This window comes from Dipodomys ordii, unplaced genomic scaffold (genome assembly GCF_000151885.1).
Source record: "Dipodomys ordii isolate 6190 unplaced genomic scaffold, Dord_2.0 Scaffold168, whole genome shotgun sequence".
NCBI lineage: Eukaryota > Metazoa > Chordata > Mammalia > Rodentia > Heteromyidae > Dipodomys > Dipodomys ordii.
In genome coordinates, this window is record NW_012267384.1 from 2,150,469 (window position 1) to 2,157,305 (window position 6,837).

The window sequence follows — 6,837 nt, forward strand, 5'->3', positions numbered from 1 at the left end:
GAGGAATCGAACCCAGGGCCTCAGGCATGCAAGGCAAGCACTCTACTACTGAGCCACCTTCCCAGCCCTCATGTCAGATTTTTATCTGATTAACATTGCATTGAATGGCAACTCCTGTATACAACTACTTAACAAACATAAAAATATTTTTTAAAAAGAACATTACAGAGGACCTTATATACTACAGCTAAACTTATGTAACCAAAAATATGATAATGAAACTGCTATAATTTTTTTTGGGGGGGTCCAGTTGTGGGGCCTGAACTCTGGGCCTGGGCGCTGTCCCTCAGCTCTTCAGCTCAAGGCTAGCGCTCTACCACTTGAGCCACAGCGCCACATCCGGCTTTTTTTTCTTTTTGCGGTGCTGAGGAATCAAACCCAGGGCCTCAGGCATGCAAGGTAAGCGCTCTACCACTGAGCCACCTTCCCAGCCCTGAAACTGCTATAATTTAAAAGTATCTCACCTATTTGTGATATAAGACTAGTTTCTGAGGGGGAGAGCAACTAGAAAAAGTAACATTTTCATTCTGAAGCCACACTTTGGAGATGACTAAATGTAACTTTGTTCTTTCGATTTCTTCTATCTCTAATCCTTTTCTTCAGACTTATCTCCAAGGCAAAGTTCCCAGAACAAGTCTTTTTCTATGGGATTCCACTGCTTATAAGCTTTTTGAAACCTCTCTTATCTTCGGACAAAGTCCAAACATCTGAGGTTGACATCAAGGCTCCCAATGCAGTCACGGAACTGTAAAGCAGCAAAGTTAGAATCTTGAGATAATGTATAGAGAAAAGGGCAAAGTAAAAGAGGCCAGAGGAGACTAAAGATACCAGAAAGACAAACACAAAAGTACCTTGTTAAGTGATAGACTAATGTTTTAAGATATAAATAGTGACAAAGTCAGTGCCAAATACTGAAGAAAACCTGGCTAACAGGGACTAAACAGGAGGGATCTATGAGCCTAGGAGTCAAGTGTTTTCAGAATTTATAGGGAATAGGGATATTTGCTATAGTTAGCAGTAAGGATTCTTCATTTCTTTGCCCTAAATCAGTGTCTCAAAATGTCATTGAATAACTGACAACAGAATCCCTAGAGGAGCCTGTTAAAAATGAAGTTTTCTGAGACCATCTCAAACATTCTAAATCACAATCTTAGGAATAAACTCTGCCAAATCACCACTCTCCCTACCAAAGTGTTTCTTGTGTATAATGATGTACCAGAACCACTGTTACTCAGAACAAAGCCAGCATCTAAAACAGCTATCAAAAGTTCTATAACCTGGCTCAGCTTTATTTTTTATGCCAGTACTTGGCCTTGAACTAAAGTTTTCAAGTTCTTGCTTGACTTCTTCCACTCAAGGCTGGTGATGTTCTACCACTTCAACCACACCACACGCCTATCAGCTCATTTTTCTAACCTTGTCTCTGACTCCTATCTGGAGAACTCCTCCTGCATCGCACTAAGCATGTTTTTCTTAGGTCATACCCTTACCTCTGTTGCTTTCTAAATCCACCATCATTCAGTGTCCAGTTCAATTGGAATCTCAGACTCCTAGTGGGTTCTCCTCATTTTACTTTCGTTCTCATTTACCATTCTTGGTACTTACATTGAGCCTTGTGAGATATGTACTCTTTTAATTTTTTTAATATTTCTGTAACTTGATTGCAAGTGTATAAATAATTATGTAGAACAACAGAATATTAGTGGACATACACAATGCAGTGTAATTTTTGATGTAGAACCACTCATGGAGCTTGAATTTAGGGCCTTGCACTTTCCCTGTGGGTTTTTTTTTTTTCTGTTTGGGGGGTTATTTTTGCTTACAACTGGCACTCTACTACCTGAGTGATGCTTCTGGCCTTTTGCTAATCAATTGGAGATAAGCATCTCTCAGACTTCAAAACCAAGATCCTCAAATCTTATCCCCCCCAAGCAGCTTGGATTATAAGCAAAGCCACTGGCATTCAGCTAGTATAACAAAAAAAAAAAAAATTACTTAAAAATGGGTTGTTGCTTTCTTTGGGGGGGGGGGTGGAGTTTTTGTTTGTTTGTTGATAGTGAGGTGCTTAAACTCAGCACCTGCATATTGTCCCTGAGCTTTTTCATTCAAGGCTGGCACTCTACCACTTTAGCCACAGCTCTGTTTCCAACTTTTTTGGTGGTCTCATGAACTTTCCTATCCATAATGTCTTCAAACAGTGATCCTCAGATCTAAGCCTCCTGATTTAGCTGGGATTGTAAGCGTGAGCCACCCAGGTCTAGCCTAAAAAGATTTTTTATTAGTATATGTTAGTTGTAAAAGGGAGATTTCATTATAACTTGTGAAACAAAAATGTCTTTTAAAAACTTTTAGTGTGCAGTAACTATACATTAGCCATACAAAATAATGGGTTTTGTTGTGACATTTTCATACATTTATGTGATTATTTTTTAGCCATACAAAATAATGGGTTTTGTTGTGACATTTTCATACATTTATGTGATTATTTTTTATCATATTCAATACCCCTAACCCTTTCTTGCTGTCTCCCTCCCCCAATTTTCTTCTTCCCAAATAACACCCTTTTTATTTTCATATCCTTAAAAAAAATCAGACTTTATCCTGAAGATGACAAAAGATACAGTAGTTGTCATTACGAGTTTGGCTTATCTTGCTTGACATAATGATCTCCAGTTCCATCATTTTTCTGCAAAACAAAAATGTATTAATTTATTTTGCTTATAAATATGAATATTTGATGCAACAAGCTTTATTAAACCCCTTATGTTTGATCATAAAATATGAAAAGCTACTACTGTAATATTTAGTGTTGGGAAAGTAATTATGAACTTTTTTCTTAAGGGACTTTTGTGAAGTTTTTTTAAGTCCCTTATATATAATCACAAAATACAATCTACTATTGTAGCATTTAGTGTTGGGAAAGTAATTATGAACTTTTTCTTAGGGGACTTCTATGAAGTTTTTTAGGAAAGATCTGACAATAGTAGCAAAAAAAACGTATTTCTTGGCTCCAACTTTTAAGATACTGGTTTTTTGGTGTTGTTAAGATTTTTGTTTTTTGAGTTATTTTTTTAGTTTACTTAAGCTTTGTAGTACTGTAGTTAGACTAAAGCACTATTTCTAGCATTTCAAATTTTATTTTGTAGTCCTATGATTAGGTCTCTTCATGAACAGATATGATTTTTATTCTTTTCTTCTTTGTTTTTCTTTTTTTTCTTTTTTTTTGGCCCATCTCAAGGCCTGTGCACTGTCCCTGAGCTTCTCAGATTCAAAGCTCTACCAGTTGAGCCACAGTACCTTTTCCAGCTCTTTCTGAGTAGTTTATTGGAAATAAGAGTTTTAAGGACTTTTCTTCCCAGTTTGGCTTCGAACCACAATCCTTAGATCTCAACCTCCTGAGTAGCTAGGATTACAGGTGTGGGACACCAGCACCTAGCTAGATGTGATTTTCTTTTAATGATTGTAATTTTTTATTTTGGCCAATAATGAGATTTGAACTAGAGGCCACTTGTTTGCTCAGCTTGTTTGTTTGCTTCTCAGATCCTCTACCATTTGACCCAAGCCTCCAACTAAACTTTTGCTGATTATTTGGAGATGGAGTCTCTGCCATGGCTGGTTTTGAACATTGATCCTTTCAATCTCAGCCTTCTGACTAGCTAGTATTACAGGTGTGAGCTACTGGCACCAGAAATGTGGCTATTTTTAAAGTTTACTTTGGTGCCTACGTTATTTTTTTCCTGAGTATTTTTGTTTTTGTTTTTTTGTTTGGGGACAGGGTTTTTCCTATGTAGCCCAGGCTGGCCATGATCTCAGTATCTTCCGGCCTCAGTCTCCCAAATGCTGAGATTGCAGTTGTATGTATCTCCTCGTGGATCTATACTTCTCCTTTTGAACTCACATGTTGAAAGTGTTCTGTTCTAACATTTGCTTAAGTATCGTTACTTTGCACTTAAAAGTTGTAATATATAGGATCTGTAGGTCAGCAGCAGAGCTAGGAATCTGAAATAATTTAGGATATGACCCTGATCCCAATGAATTTACCATCTAGTAGGGAATATATTAGACACTAAAATGCACCAGTAGTAGGCTGTCTGATATCTAGACAATGCTGTGAGGTGTAGAAGAGCCGCAGAGGGAAATGACACTTAAGTTAGGGTTGTAAATTCCTAAGTTAAAAAAAATGCAGGACACACCAGAGCACCAGTGGCTCACATCTGTAATTCTAGCTACTCTGGAGGCTGAAATTTGAGGATCATGATTTGAAGTCAGCCTGGGCAGTTAGGACTGTGAGACTCTTACCTCCAACTAACCACCAAAAAGCAGAAAGTAACACTATGGCTCCAATGGTAGAGTGCTAGCCTTCAGCCACAGGGCAGCTCCCAGGCCCTGAGTTCAAGCCCAAGCTCCGGCACAAAAAGAGGAAAGGAAGGAAGAAGGAAAGGAAGGAAGGAAGGAAGGAAGGAAGGAAGGAAGGCAGGCAGGCAAAGAGGAAAATTGTCATCTTAGCACAGTTTTGATAAATAGAGTCTGTGAGAGACACAATGTAGAAAATAATAGAGGATCCAACCAAACTGGGAGAAACATGAGAAGGAGAAAATTTACACAAAAGAAAAAGGAATTATATAGGTAAATCCAGCTGATTCAAAATAGAAATAAATGAAAACACCAGGGTCCTGGAGTTTTAACAATTGGAAAAGTGAGTTCAAGCCTACAGAAAGTTTATAGTGGTGTCAACACCCATATACCTATCACCTTGTACCTATCACCTAGATCCTACACCATCTTTCTTTGCTCATTTTATTACCTATATACCCATCTCTTATTCCAGAAACAAGATTATCTTGTTTGTCAGGGTTTTAAATTCTCTCCCCTATTTTTGACCCTGTAGATTAAGTTTTCCTCTCTTAAGCCCAGGTTCTTAAACCTGCTACAATTGACAAAAGCACTTCAGTTCTTAATGGGAAAGTTTGTATACTTAGTGTGCCTTTCCATATTTAAAACGTGGTCTCATGACAGTCCAAGAGAAAAATGACTCCTCTATCCTTCCAGTAAGGTCACGAAACTCTCCCTGGAAGTCTACCTTTGAAAATGGAGAAAGACATGTTTCTAAGCAACCCCATGATTTGTTCAACTTTCCAGTATCATCAGAAGACCACCTAGGTAGAAGTACCTGGAAATCAAGCTAAAAATTGCAAATTCCTGCATCTCACCCCAGATCTACTAAATTGATCTGAAAGATCTACTACTAAAAGATCTACTAAAAGAGATCTTGGAATAATTTTGTTTTTTGCTTTTTTGGGGGGTCCAGTCGTGGGGCCTGAACTCTGGGCCTGGGCGCTGTCCCTCAGCTCTTCAGCTCAAGGCTAGCACTCTACCACTTGAGCCACAGCACCACTTCCAGCCTTTTTTTTCTTTTTGCTTATGTGGTGCTGAGGAATCGAACCCAAGGCCTCAGGCATGCAAGGCAAGTGCTCTACCACTGAGCCACCTTCCCAGCCCTTGGAATAATTTTGTAGTTTGGTTTGTTGTTGTTTTTTTTTCATTTTGTTTGTTTGGGTTTTGGGTTCTTTTTTTTTTTTTTTTTGGTGCTGAAGATTGAACCCAGGGTCTTACCCTAACTCACACAATAATTATACTCTAGGTATTAAGAGTATATTAACGGTGAGACATATATCCAGCCCCTAGCTTTTCTCTGTGTGTGTGTGTGTGTGTGTGTGTGTGTGTGTGTGTGTGTGTGTGTGTCCCCGTGCGCATGCGCGTGCGCGCGCGCTAGTCCTGGTCCTAGTCCTGGTCCTGGGGATTAAATTCAGGGCCTGGGCTGGTGCTCTACCACTTGAGCCACAGCTCTACCTCTGGATTTGGGGTGGTTAATTGGAAGTAAGAGTTTCATGGACTTTCTTGTTCAGGCTGTCTTTGAACCATGAACATCAGATATCAACCTCCTGAGTAGCTAGGATTACAGGCTTGAGACACTAGCATGGAGGCACTAGCTATGGAGCCTACATTTTAACAGATACTCCAGGTGACTTACACAAACTAGCATGGATTGTGGCAGGAATGATGTATCTGAACAAAGTCAAGAAACCTTTGTGTTCAGAGTTTCAATTTTTTTTCATAAATTGTATGTCACTCAATCCTCCAGAAATCATCAGAAAAAGAATTGTACTTGATAAATCTCAAGATCCCTTCAGCTCTACCATTTTGTGGGAAAATGAAAACTAAATCTTTTATATTGGAAGCAGTCAGCAGAATGTAAGTGAACTGAAAAAGTGTCTAGTTATGTGCTCATTTGTACTACTGTTGTTTCTTTTAGTCTAACTAGCATATGAGTTATTTACCAAATTAACAACATACTCCTTATAGCTCATGAATTTTATTTTGGTTTTTAAAAGCTGAACCACAAAATTCATTCCAGACATTTCACACAGCTCTTTGCCATTTCATAGCTCCATATTTCCTTGGTGATTCAGTGCACACTTTGCCAAGCCCACTTTGAGCCATTGCCACTCTGCATTCCTTTTCCATTGTTAACAATATCCTTTTCCTCTTCTTCCTATAAAACACTGACTAGTTTTCTTTAAAACCGAATATAAGTAAAAGAGAAAAATGTCTGAGAGTCTTTAAGTAATTTTTTTTTGCCCTGCATTACCTTGGTGATAGCTTTTTATTTCCATTATAAATCAAGACCCTAAGTTTAACATCAAGATTATTTCAAAATATTGTTTAAAATATTACTAATTGTCTTTGTTATCATGTCATAAATACTAATGAATGTCCATATCCTCCAACAATATTTTGTAATCCTACCAACAGTGATGTTATAAAGTTATTATTTAC